A 14,125-nucleotide genomic window follows, 5' to 3' on the forward strand; every position below is an offset into this window, starting at 1 on the left:
TAAAAAAGAGACAAAAACTAAATACAGTTACAAATCTAGAGATTGAAGGGAGAATTGTTCAGAAACCAGAAGAAATTAGAAAGTGTTTCCAGAGATATTTCAAAGAACTTTATGCACAAGGGCCGCAGAAAGAACCTGAGGTGGATCAATTCGTAAAAACCAATGGATTACAAAAGATAACCCAGGAAATGAGAACAATCCTGAATGGTAAAATTACACAGCAGGAAATTGAAGGTGCCACACAGAACCTTCAACTAGGCAAATCTCCAGGGCCCGATGGACTTACCTCCAAATACTACAAGGTTTTGAAGGACTATTTGATGCAACCCTTGACGGAGGTTTGTAACCAGATTATGGAGGGGAGGAAGGCACCGGAAACGTGGAAAGAAGCCTTCATCACATTGATACCTAAACTAGAAACTGAAAAGACCCAACTTAAAAACTACTGCCCCATCTCACTCCTAAATGTGGATTACAAAATTTTTGCGGATATTTTGGCAAGTAGGTTTAAAAAAGTGCTTAATGGAGTGATCCATAAAGACCAGGCAGGCTTTCTCCCTGGTAGGCATCTGTTTGACAACACAAGAAACATCATTGACATTCTGGAATTTTTACAAACAAATATTAATACGAGAGCGGTGTTAATTTTTATTGATGCGGAGAAAGCCTTTGACAACATTTCTTGGATGTTTATGAAGAAAAACTTGGAAGGGATGGGAGTGTGGCGGGGGTTTGAAAATGGGATAGAAGCAATTTATTCAGAGCAAAAAGCCAAATTGATAGTAAATAATGTGGTGACAGAGGAGTTCAAAATTGAAAAAGGGACACGGCAGGGGTGCCCCCTATCCCCTCTATTATTTATTTCAGTCCTGGAGGTGCTTTTGAACATGATTAGGGAGGACCGGTTGGTACAAGGAATTGAGGTCGGAGTGAAACAATATAAATTGAAAGCATTTGCAGATGACTTGGTATTAACATTACAGGAGCCAGTATCTAGTACAAAAAGAGTTTTAGAACGGATCGTTGAATTTGGTCGGGTGGTGGGATTTAAGTTGAACAAGCAAAAAACTAAGGTTTTAGCAAAAAATTTGACATCTACAGAAACAGATGAGTTCCAGAAAGAGACGGAACTAAATGTGGTTAAAAAAGTGAAATACCTAGGGGTGTATTTGACCTCCAAAAACTTGAATTTGTTTAAAGATAATTATGAAAAATGTTGGTCAGAAATTAAAAGAGATTTGGAAATTTGGTCAAGATTGAAACTTTCCTTGTTGGGTCGAATTGCAGCTATAAAAATGAATGTATTGCCGAAAATGTTATTCTTGTTCCAGGCCCTACAGATCGTGGACAAAGTGGAATGTTTTGGAAAATGGCAGAAGGATATTTCTAAGTTTGTCTGGCAGGGCAAAAAGCCCCGAATAAAGTTTAAAATACTAACTGATGCGAAAGAAAGAGGGGGGTTTGCCCTGCCGGACTTGAGGCTATATTATGAATCTGCAGCCTTCTGCTGGTTGAAAGATTGGTTTTTGCTGGAGAACACTGATGTCCTGGATCTGGAAGGGTTTGATAATGCTTTTGGGTGGCATGCATATTTGTGGTACGACAAGGTTAAAGTTCATAGATTGTTTAAAAACCATATTGTCAGAAGAGCAATTTTACGGTCTGGACAAAATACAAAGACTTATTGGAGGGCAAGACCCCGAGGTGGCTATCACCGGTGGAGGCCAAGGCCCGTAAGAGACTTAACATGGAGGCCTATTGGCCAAAATATTGGGAAATAATTGAAAAAATTGGAGACAATTGGAGGTTGCAGAGCTTGGAAAAACTTAAAAATAAGGTGCGAGATTGGTTGCATTACGCTCAAATTCAAGAGGTTTTTAAAGTGGACAAAAAGGTTGGGTTCCAGGTGGAAAAATCGAAACTAGAGACAGAATTGCTAGAACCAAAAAACAAATTACTCTTGAGAATGTATAACTTGCTGCTTAAATGGAATACACAGGATGAGACAGTCAAATCCGCCATGATAAAGTGGGCGCAGGATATTGGGCATAACATCATGTTTGAGGACTGGGAAAGGTTATGGAACACCGGAATGAAATTCACGGCATGTAGTGCCTTGAAGGAAAATATTATGAAAATGGTATACCGGTGGTACATGACCCCAGTCAAGCTTGCAAAGATATATCACCTGTCTGATAATAAATGTTGGAAATGTAAGGAGGCGGAAGGGACATTCTTTCACCTCTGGTGGACTTGTCCAAAAGTGAAGGCCTTCTGGGAGATGATTTACAATGAGTTAAAAAGGGTATTTAGATATACCTTTCCTAAGAAACCGGAGGCCTTTCTTCTGGGCATTGTGGACCAGAAAGTGTTAAAGAAGGATAGAACTTTTTTCATGTATGCTACCACAGCAGCAAGAATTCTCATAGCAAAGTATTGGAAGACAAAAGATTTACCCACGCTGGAGGAATGGCAGACGCAGTTGATGGACTATATGGAACTGGCCGAAATGACCGGCAGAATCCGAGACTTGGGAGAAGAAGCAATGGAAGAGGACTGGAAAAAATTTAAGGACTATTTGCAAAAACATTATAAGTTGTATGAATGTTAAGAAAATGCACTATTTAAGAAATTTTAGCTTCAGCAATTGTAATAGGTGAAATGAAAACCAAGGCACAAGAAGTCAGAGGTGGAATTATGAAATAACTTTATTATGTTTAAATTTAAATATATAAGAACTGGGACATAACATTTTGAATTCAGTAACATGATAAATTGAAAGATACAATAAGTTACGAAACAAGATAACAAATTGCTGATGTTTGTAGTACAAAGAATGCAGGGTCTGGAGGTTGTGGGGAAGTTCAGTAGGTTTGTTAAAAAAGGATTATGGAAATTTGTAACCTTTATATTTTTTCTCTTTTATCTGTCTTTTTTTCTTTTTTTCTGTATTCTGTAAACTCAATAAAAATAATTTTAAAAAATATATATATATATTTTAAAGTGTTTTTATTTTTACTTTGTTGTACCACCATAAACGGTGGTTTTTATCCATGTATTTTTATTTTGTTTTGGTTTATTTTGGGTTGGGGTGGGGTGGTTGTTGAGTGGGGTGGGGATTGGTTTTGTTTTGGTGCAATTGTTTTTTGTTTGTTTGCTTTTATATTCTGTAAATGGAGGCGAGTATGAGGCTTGGGATTCCTACTGTGGAGGGGCGAGGGAGGTATGGCGGTGGGGGCAGATGTCATAGGCGAAGGGGATCGAGATACGGATATGCTCGTACCCCTTCCAATCTGCGCCCCATCCCGAGAGACGAGGGTAGGGTGAGCAAGGATTACTCACCTCCGTCACTGGTGTTGTGCAATGCCAGGTCTATAGGCAACAAAACCGCCACCCTGCGAGATTTCTTCACCTCGCAGGGGGTTGACCTGGCATGTGTGACTGAGACCTGGGTGCGCGAAGGGGATACTGTTACCTTACGAGAGATGGCGCCCCCGGGTTTCTCCGTCCTCCACCAGTCGCGGACTGTGGGCCGGGGGGGAGGGGTGGCGTTATTAATCCGGGAAGATTGTTCTTTCAGGGCTCTACCATCGCCATCGATCCCCTGCATTGAATGTGTTGGCCTAGTGTGGGGCTCCGAGGTGAGCTTGGCTGTCTGGCTGGTGTACCGGCCACCTAGCGCACCAGCAGCCACCCTGTCAGGCCTGCTGGAGGCGGTGGCCGGCTGGGCCTTGGAGTTCCCTAACCTATTGGTATTGGGGGACTTCAACATCCATGCTGATGCCACTCCCTCCTCACAGGCTCTGGACCTGGTGTCTTCCATGGCGGCACTAGGGCTCTCCCAGTTTGTTTCGAGCCCCACACATCAAGCAGGCCACACGCTGGATCTGATCTTTGGCGTCGGTATAGATGTGATCATGTTTCCTTCAATGAAGGTGCCATGGTCTGATCACTATGCTCTGAAAGCCAGGATTGACGTTCCACCCCCACCCTGCTTAGGTGGCGAGCCGATTTGGGCTCGCCCGTAGAGGCTGATGGACCCTGATAGATTCCGTCAAGCCTTGCGGGACCTTGCTCCCCCTGGCGACTCATTGACTGAGCTTGTTGAGGCCTGGAATACCCAGCTCCTGGCAGCCATCAATGAGATCGCACCTAAGCGCCCTCTGCGACCCCACAGAAACCGGGCTCCCTGGTTTACCGAGGAGCTCCGGAAAATGAAGCGGGACCTCAGACGGCTAGAGCGAGTATGGCGGGGTGCCCGTGACGGAGCCTCAAGAACATCTTATAGGGTTTTTATGAAAACCTACGAGATGGCAGTGAAGGCTGCTAAGAAGTCCTACTTCTCAGCCTCCATTGCATCCGCTAGCTCTCGCCCGGCGCAATTATTTAGTATAATTCGGTCTTTAACGTCCCTCGAAGGACAGCCAAATTTAAATAATAATTTGACACACAGCTGTGAGGCATTTGCGAGCTTTTTTGCGGAGAAGGTCCTGTTGCTCCGCCATGACCTCCCTGCCAATTTGGATACAATAAAGGAACTGGAGGCCCCTCGACTGTCCTCGGGTTCAGTATTGGACCACTTTGACCGGATATCCGCAGCCGATGTGGACAGACTCCTCCGAGCTGGAAAGCCCACCACTTGTCCTCTCGACCCGTGCCCGTCCTGGCTGATTAGAGCGTGTCCAGACGAGGTGCGGGCCCCCCTGGGGGATATCATCAATCTGTCCCTTGGCACCGGGACATTCCCAGGGGAACTGAAAGAGGCAGTGGTGCGCCCGCTTTTAAAGAAAACATCATTAGATCCCTTAGATCTATCCAATTACCGCCCGGTTTCGAATCTTCCATTCCTGGGTAAGGTGATTGAGAGAGCGGTTGCTGAACAGCTTGGTAGGTTTCTGGATGAAACATCGGCTCTGGATCCATTCCAGTCCGGCTTCTGCGCTGGTCATGGGACCGAGACAGCTCTGGTCGCCCTAACAGATGACCTCCGCAGGCAGCTGGATCGAGGCGGGTCGGGGCTGCTGATTCTTCTAGACCTGTCAGCAGCCTTCGACATGGTCGATCACAAACTCCTGGACCACCGCCTTGCCGACGTGGGGATCCAGGGCACAGTCCTTCAATGGCTGCGCTCGTTTCTCTCTGGTCGGGGACAGAGGGTGGTGCTTGGGGTGGAATTGTAATCCCGCCACTCCTTGGTGTGTGGAGTGCCCCAGGGTGCAATACTCTCCCCGATGCTTTTTAACATCTTTATGCGCCCCCCCTCGCCCAGCTTGTCTGGAGTTTTGGGCTGGGCTGCCATCAGTATGCTGATGACACCCAACTCTATCTGTTGATGGACGGCCACCCTGACTCGGCCCCAGACACACTGATCAGATGCTTGGAGGCTGTGGCTGGATGGTTACGTGGCAGCCGGTTGAAGTTAAATCCTTCGAAGACAGAGGTCCTCTGGCTGGGACGGGACGACATGGGACTGAGGGGGCAACTCCCATCTCTTGCGGGGGTGCAATTAGTGCCAGCACCGTCCATTAAGAGTTTGGGTGTAATCTTCGATACCTCCCTCTCCATGGAGGCGCAGATTGCAGCTATAACAAAGGCGGCATTTTTTCATCTCCGCCAAGCTAAGCAGTTGGCTCCTTACCTCTCTCGCCCTGACCTAGCCACTGTGATCCACGCGACGGTCACCTCCAGACTGGATTATTGTAACTCGCTCTACGTGGGGCTGCCCTTGAGACTGACCCAGAAACTCCAGCGGGTGCAGAATGCCGCAGCGAGACTCCTTATGGGGTCTTCGCTGCGAGATCACATTCATCCGGTGCTATACCAGCTGCACTGGCTCCTGGTGGAGTACAGGATCAGGTTTAAGGTGCTGGTTTTAACCTTCAAAGCCCTATACGGCCTAGGACCCTCGTACCTACGGGACCGCCTCTCCTGGTATGCCCCACAGAGGAACTTACGGTCTTCAAATAAAAACACCTTGAAGGTCCCAGGCCACAGAGAGGTTAGGCTGGCCTCAACTAGAGCCAGAGCTTTTTCGGCTGCGGCTCCAACCTGGTGGAACGCTCTGTCACAAGAGACAAGGGCCCTGCAGGACTTGACATCTTTCCGCAGGGCCTGCAAGACAGAGCTGTTCCACCTGGCCTTTGGTCAGGGCGCAGCCTGACTCCCTCCTTTGGCAATCTTTATAAAACTTTAGTTTATGGTTGCCATCAATTTTGATTTTAATTAATTTTTATAATGTTTTTATAATGTTGTACTGTTTTAGTGTTGTTAGCCGCCCTGAACCCGGCTTCGGCTGGGGAGGGCGGCATATAAATAAAATTTATTATTATTATTATTATTATTATTATTATTATTATTATTATTATTATTGGCAGGCGCTGGCCAAGATGCCTGAGTTGGTTGAAGGTTTGAACATCAAACCCTGTAAGTTTCACATGAAATGTGTATCTTGTGCAGAGAACAAGGTGAAGGTTGCTCCAAAAGGCAAGGAGTCTAGCAGGCAGGCTTCCAAACCCTACCAGCTAGTCCATGCAGACCTGGTTGGTCCACTTGCGCCCTCTTTGGGTGGAGCAAGGTACTTCATGGTTCTAATTGATTCTTTGTCTAGGTACATTCATGTGTTTATGCTCGAGCAGAAATCGCAAGCGTTTCCTGGGTTCAAGGCATTCTGTGCTTGGTTGGAGAATGTTCATGGTAAACGTATCGGCTGTCTCTTTACTGATCGGGGCGGGGAATTCACTTCTCAGCAGTTTGAAGCTTTCCTGACTGAGAAGGGAATCCAGCATGACTTGTCAACGCCTAGATCTCCATGGATGAATGGACTTGCGGAGCGAGCAAACCAAACTTTGCTTCAAGGCCTGAAAACCTTGTTGCATGATGCCAATCTCTCTGAGAAGTTTTGGGGGGAGGCTCTGTCAACGGTTGTTTATACCTTAAATCGCAGACTGTCATCACCTATTGGTTGTACTCCCTATGAGAAGATGTTTGGTAAGAAACCTAACGTCAAGCACATGAGAATCTTTGGTTCTGACATGTGGGTACACACCCCACAGAGCATCAAGCTTGGGAAGCGTGGGGCACATGGTTTGTTCATGGGGTACGAAAAAGGTACATACAGGGTATGGATGACTGACTCTAAGTCCATTAAGTTCACAAAGAGTGTTGAGTACAATCCTAAGTGGGGGGAAAATCTGGGAATTTTCCGGAGTTACCCAGAGGAAGATGAAGGTGATGTGAAAAAACCAGATAATGTTGAGGAAGCTGAGGATGATGATGATGATCAGAGTTCGGATTCCAGCTCAGTGGGCGGCGCTGCTGCTGGTGTCAGCGACAGTGATGACACAGCAGATTACAAGAGCGCAAAGGCCTCAGTCAGACCATCTGATGCTTCTGACAATGAACTGGAAGAACCACTGTTCACCATTGGTCACTTTTCTCCTAAGAAGGAGGAGGTGAGTCCAGAAGACTTGCATCTGGTACGCAGGTCTGAAAGGGCGACCAAAGGCAGACCTCCAAAGAGATTTGCTGATGAGTTTGCTAAGACAGCAACTGCTGTTCTTAGTAGCTCAGAGAAGGTATGGGAACCTTCAAGCTTCAAAGAGGTTCAGGAGTTAACCTCTAAAGATGCTGAGCCTTGGCTAAATGCCATGAAGGCTGAAGTTGATTCCTTGAATAGGAACCAAACTTGGGAGCTGGTACCGGTTGTCCCAGGAATGAGACTGGTTGGCAGCAAATGGGTCTTCAAGGCCAAGACAGACCAGAATGGCAAGGTTGTCAGACACAAAGCCAGATTGGTTGCCAGAGGTTTTTCACAGGTACCAGGACAGGATTACCACGAGACCTACTCACCCACCATCAAATATGAGAGCATTCGGCTGATGCTCAAGATTGCTGCAGAGGAGAAATTGCATGTTTCCCATCACGACATTAATACAGCTTTTTTTGTACGGGGTTTTGGGGGAGGAGCTGTACATACTTCCACCTGATGGAATGCAGATACAGAAGGGAATGGTCTGTAAACTGCGGAAATCCTTATATGGTCTCAAGCAGAGTGCCAGGTGTTGGAACACAAAACTCACTGAGACATTGCTTTCTCTATGTTTTCACCAGGGCAAAGCTGATTTGTGTGTGTTTGTCAAGGAGGAGGGGCAAAACAAACTGTATTGTTTATGTTTTGTTGATGATCTTCTGATGTTTTGGAAGAATCAGGCTTTTTACCAAAGCACCCTAGCTCAGCTGAAGGAGCACTTTGACATGAAGGATCTTGGTGAGGTATCCAGCTATCTTTCTCTGCAGGTGGAGAGGGACCAAGCAGGTAATTTTCTGGTACACCAAACACAGAAAATTGCTGATGTATTAACCAGGTTGAATTTGGTTGATGCAAACCCAGCAGACACACCGATGGTGACAGGTTACCAGGTAGATAGTACTGCTGAAGCGTTTTCTGACACTACGCTGTACAGATGCATTCTAGGCAAGTTGAATTTCATTGCTAGATGTTCAAGACCTGACATTGCTGTAAGCACTAACCTGCTTAGCAGACATGCTAACAATCCTACTGTTCAGGATTGGAAAGCTCTGAAGCGCATAGCCCGCTATTTGAAAGGGACTATGCACTACAGGCTGAGGTTCACCAGTCAGAAGACTGGAGGTCTTGAAATCTTTGCAGATGCTAGTTTTGGAAGTGACACCACGGATGGTACAAGCACTTCTGGAGTGTGCTACATGTACAACCACTGTCTGTTTGACTGGCTGTGCAAGAAGCGAACGACAGTTAGCCTAAGTTCCTGTGAAGCAGAACTCAATGCTCTGTCATTTTCACTCATGGATTGTGAATGGTTGATGCAACTGTTTAAGGACATCGGAGTTTCTGTGAAATGTCCTATACAAGTGTATCAAGACAATAGATCCTGTTTGGCTTTGCTGAACTCAGAGAGTTGCAAGCAAAGAACCAAGTACTTGCAGATTAAGCTACATCGTGCAAGAGAGTGTATTCAGAAAGGACTCATTCAGTTGTCCAACATGTCATTCAGGTGTCCTACATGGCAGGAAATGAAATTCCTGCTGATCTGTTGTCTAAGGTTGTTAACAGAGAACAACTTAAGGTTTATGTACAGAGGTTGCAATTGGGTTCAACCACAGGTACTACAGGTTACACGGAAAGGGGGAGGATGTTAGGATATTTCCGTTCCACCTTAAAAGAGAGTAGGCTTTGTGAGTCACAGAGTCTGCGTATTTCCTGTTCACAGGATGTTTCTGTTGTGTCTATGCTTTCATTTCTCTGTGTGCCTGAGCAGACCGAAGCAGGCAGTCATGTTTTTTTCTTTGTTCTGACCAACGCTGAATAAACTTCTAAATAATGCTCTTCTGCATGCATCTTTCGCTGTGCATTATCTGCTGATAGAGCGTGCATCTGCTCTGGAATGTCACAAGCTATTTTCTGGAGCTCGTGTCGCTAATTGCTGATACTGCGTTTCTACGGGAGGTCGATGGACGTCCGGAGACGGCTTGGGAGCCATGATGGACTTTGTCTCCCTGGCAGTATCCCAACAAAAAAACCCTAGAAGTGCAAAAAGGCAGCACAGTATATTTGAGTGAGACTCAATATTTGGTTGGTGAGGCACTTAAGACCGTCAGGAAAGCCAAATTTCACGTTGTACAATGGAGAGGTGCGCCCTGTGTGTCTGTGTTTGTTGCAGTTACAGATAGGTAGCCGTGTTGGTCTGCCATAGTCAAAACAAAACAAATTCCTTCCAGTAGCACCTTAAAGACCAACTAAGTCAGTTCTTGGTATGAGCTTTCGTGTGCATGCATACTTCTTCAGATACACCTGAAGAAGTGTGCATGCACACGAAAGCTCATACCAAGAACTGACTTAGTTGGTCTTTAAGGTGCTACTGGAAGGAATTTGTTTTGTTTTGTGTTTGTTGCATGTAAGATGAAATCCCACCAAACAGGGTATGTCATAAGGGAAATGATTTGATATTGCTTTATATATCTTTGTAACTTTGTATTAATATAACAACTGAGTATTTTAGTAATATTTTGTTTGAGTTACCTGGTTTTTGTACATCACTCAGAGATATTTTTAATATATTAAGTGGTGTAGAAATTAAATAATCAATAATCAATATACATGATGCAAATAAATGACGGACAGCCTGGTCCCTGCCACAACCAGGCCACGGAGCTTCTGTTACTTCCCGCCCAGGTCTGCACCAGATCACCATGACCAACACCTGGTATGGCTACAGTTCCCTCCAGCGCCATCTCACCAGTGGCAATGCTGTGCTCAAGGATGCAGCAGTGTCAGACGGAGGCAGGAGATAGGTGAATCAGGTCATTGCTCAGGCCTTTCCTACCTGCCCCAACCTCCTGATTTATTTTTCACCTAGCTCCTTTAGTACGCTGCAGCTCATCAGGCCCTGGAGATTTGAATTCATTTAAAGTAGCTGGGGGTTCCCTTACCATCTCTTTTCCTGTCCTAGACTGCAGCTCCCTCCATACATCATTGATTTGGTTATCACCAGGTTGGGCATCACTTTCCTTTTGGGTGAAGACAGAGGCAAAGCAGGTGTTTAGTAGTTCCGCCTTCTGTCTGTCACCCAATAGCCTTTCCCCTTCTTCTCCATGCAGAGGACCCTCCACTTGCTTGTTCTTCCTCTTACTTCGGACATAGCCCCCAACCCCTTTTTTATTATTTCTAACCTCTCTTGCAAGCCTGAGCTCATTCTGAGCTTTAGCCAGCCTGACTTTCCCCCTGCAACTGTTGGCTACTCGTGCATACTCCTCCTTAGTGATTTCCCCCTTTTGCCATTTCTTGACTCTCAGCTCATCTGTAAGCTCCTTATGCAGCCACAGTGGTTTCCTTAGATGCCTCCCACTTTTCTTTCTTGTTGGAATTGTCTGTAATTGGGGGTCTTCAATATTTCTCCTTTTGGAAACTCCCATCCATCTTGGACTCCCTTCTCTTTGAGTATTTCTGACCATGGGATCTCACCCAGTAGCTGCTTAAGCTTTTTAAAATTGGCCGCCTTAAAGTTCAGAGTGCATGTCTGACTACACTCAGCTTTCCCTTGCCTCTGTATCATGAAACCCAAGAGGACATGATCATTTCCTCCCAAGTTTCCGAGCACTTCCACTTCATCAATCATCTCCTCCCTGTTGGTGAGGACCAGGTCCAAGATAGATGATCCCCTTCTTGCTTCTTCCACCTTCTGGGATGAAATTGTCAGTGAGGCAATGGAGGAATTTGTTGGACCTTACATTCTTGGCAGCGTCTGAGTTTCAACAGATATTGGAGAAGTTGAAGTCTTCCATGACCACTATATCTCTCCTCTCCTCTGAACATGTGCAGAGGAGGGCGACCAAGATGATTAAGGGTCTGGAAACTAAGCCTTACAAGGAGTGCTTGAAGGAGCTGGGTATGTTTAGCCTGGAAAAGAGGAGACTGAGAGAAGATATTATAGCTATCTTCAAATATCTTAAGGGCTGTCACATGGGAGAGAGAACAAGCTTCTTTTCTCCTGCTCTGGAGGGCAAGACTCAAACTAATGGCTTCAAGTTACAAGAAAGGAGATTCCGACTAAACATCCATGACAGATGGCCACCCAACCTCTGCTTTAAAACCTCCAAGGAAGAAGAGCCCACAACCTCCTGAGGGAGACCGTTCCACTGTTAAACAGCACTTTACCATCAGAAAGTTCTTCCTGATGCTTAGTCAGAATTTCTCCTTTCTTGTAACTTGAAGGCACTGGTTTGAGTCCTCACCTTCAGAGTAGGAGAAAACAAGCTTGCTCCCTCTTCCATGTGACAGCCCTTGAGATATTTGAAGTTGGCTCTAACATCTCCTCTCAGCCTCCTCTTTTCCAGGCTAAACATACCCAGCTCCTTCAACTGTTCCTCATGAGACTTGGTTTGCAGACCCTGAATCATCTTGGTTGCCCTCCTTTGCACACCTTCCAGCTTGTCAATATCCTTCTTAATTTGTGGCGCCCAGAACTGGACACAGTATTCCAGGTGTGGTCTGACCAAGGCAATGTAAACTCACCTGAGTTAGGTGGACCAATGATTTTTCTTGGTATAGAACAGCTTCCTAAAGCAAATAATGGCACCATTTAGCCAAAGCTAAGCAGGTCCAGGTCTGGTCACTTTATAGGTGGGTGACCACCTGGGAACCAGATGTGTGTTTCCATGATGGAAAGAAGGATGTATATTAGGGTTGCCATGTTTCAAAAAGTGAAAATCCTGACACAAAAGTTGTTGCCTTGAGGTGAAAACCGCAGAATTGAATGGTCTTTCTGGGAAAGGTCTTCTTCCTGCAGTGCATCACTAAACTATGGAACTCGCTCCCATAAAAGGCAGTGAGAGCCACCAACTTACATGGCTTTGCAAGAGGATTAGACAAATTCACAGAGGAGGAGAGGGCTATCAATAGCTCCTGGCCACAATTGCTATGCTCCGCCTTCACGATCAAAGGCAGCAACATGTGCAAACACCAATTGCTGGGGGGGGGGGGGCTCTTGTGCTTGAATCCTGCTTGTGGGCTTCCCGTAATAGGCCACTGTGAGAACAGGAGGCTGGGCTAGATGAGCCATTGGCCTGATCCAGAAAAACTCTTCTTGTATTATTATAGCTCAGGTACAGTATTTGTGTGTGATAAGCAATAGATTGTGGACCACCCTTGTGTGGTTTTTTTGGGGGGTGGACACAAGGTGGCACTTTACAAAATTCACTATAAAATCACAACAGGAAATAACAAAAGTTTGCTACAAGAATCCTCAGGACAGCAATGAGCATTCATGAATTAAGCAGAACTGTGGATGCAGCACACCTACTAATACAAATTAATGACTACTAAAGCTCAAGTGAGCAGAATGAATTTGGCCCTGGAGTCTAAAAGTGAGGGTCATCATGGCACCTCTGCTGCTTGTGGAACGCTCTCCCCGGGGAGGCTCCCGTGGTGCCATTGTTACATATCTGCAGACCAGGCGAAAACATTCCTTTTAAACATGGCCTTTGGCTTTTACTTATCTATGCCTTTTAGAGTAAGTGGGATGTATTAATGTATGCCCATCCCTGCCATATTTTAATGTGTATATGTGGGTTTGTTTGTTGGTGAGTGGTTGAGTTGCTTTGGCAAAAAACAAAAGTGTCTAGTAAATAAATAAACAAACAAACTTTTTCAATTTCTGCCCCAGGTACTTGAGCACCCAGGCAGGCTCCTCCATCATCTCCTCCTCTCTGGTCAGCGACTACGAGGAAATCAGCACCACCGTGCATTACCGCCTCTGGCACCGGGTCCAGGTGAGACTTTGCAGTCCAATCCTGCTGCAAATGGGCATCTTTGTGGATAAACATGTGGAGCAGGGGAGAAGAAGGCAATGGTTGTGGAAGGGCATGGAGTATGTGGAAGAACCATAGCTCATTGACAGAGCAGAAGGTCCTGGGTTCGATCCCGAGCCACAGATCAAGGTACGGCTGGAAGAGATTTCTGCTTGAAACTCTGTCCATTGGTGTGGAGAAGTGGCTCCCCCACTTTGGGGGGCCACTGCCCCCTTGGTTTCATCAACTCATCCCCAGTGACTTTACTCTACCCTATAAAATGCATTATTCAGATTAGCAGTTTGCACGACCCACTAAAAAAAGATCACAACACCGTCAAACAGTGTTGATTTCCCATTTGTTCAAAATGCAGTTGAAACTAGTAAGTTTCATTAACTCAGCAAAACGGATGAACTTGAATTGATCCAGTGATACCAGCGCTTCAGAGCCTGATAGTCACTTACACTTCCAATGCCCCCCTGCTGCCCCCTTACCTCTCAGTGCCCCCCAGGTAATTCCACTGCCCCCCAGGGGCGCTACTGCCCACTTTGGGAACCTCTGAGCTAGATAGATGGAACAAAGGTCTGGTAACTTGCTATGTTCCTGTGAAGGGACACTGGTGCAGACCAGGGCTGCCCAAGATGTTTTGCTGCCTGAGGCAAAGGGTAAGATTGTGCCCTCCTCACATTCCTCACCCAGAAGGTGAGTGGACCAGCAGATGAAACAATGAGAACAGAGTCCGACCTCACGCTTCAGAGAAGCAGGCTAGCTGAGGGTGGCCAAGGCCAGGCCAGGCCAGGCT

The 14,125-nt window shown here is 46.0% G+C and overlaps 1 pseudogene across 1 annotated transcript in view; it reads left to right on the forward strand.

Annotated features, from left to right (window-relative positions):
* Window positions 1-13,422, forward strand: part of LOC309333187 (adhesion G protein-coupled receptor D2-like) — a 94,655-nt pseudogene extending 81,233 nt beyond the window's left edge. Inside the window, exons 10-11 of the transcript in view lie at window positions 10,211-10,325; window positions 13,200-13,422. The product of the transcript in view is annotated as an adhesion G protein-coupled receptor D2-like (transcript). The remainder of the gene's footprint in view (window positions 1-10,210; window positions 10,326-13,199) is intronic.
* Window positions 13,423-14,125: the final 703 nt, after the last annotated feature.

Source organism: Podarcis erhardii, assembly GCF_964252035.2.
Source record: "Podarcis erhardii genome assembly, chromosome: W".
In the NCBI taxonomy this organism is placed as follows: domain Eukaryota; kingdom Metazoa; phylum Chordata; class Lepidosauria; order Squamata; family Lacertidae; genus Podarcis; species Podarcis erhardii.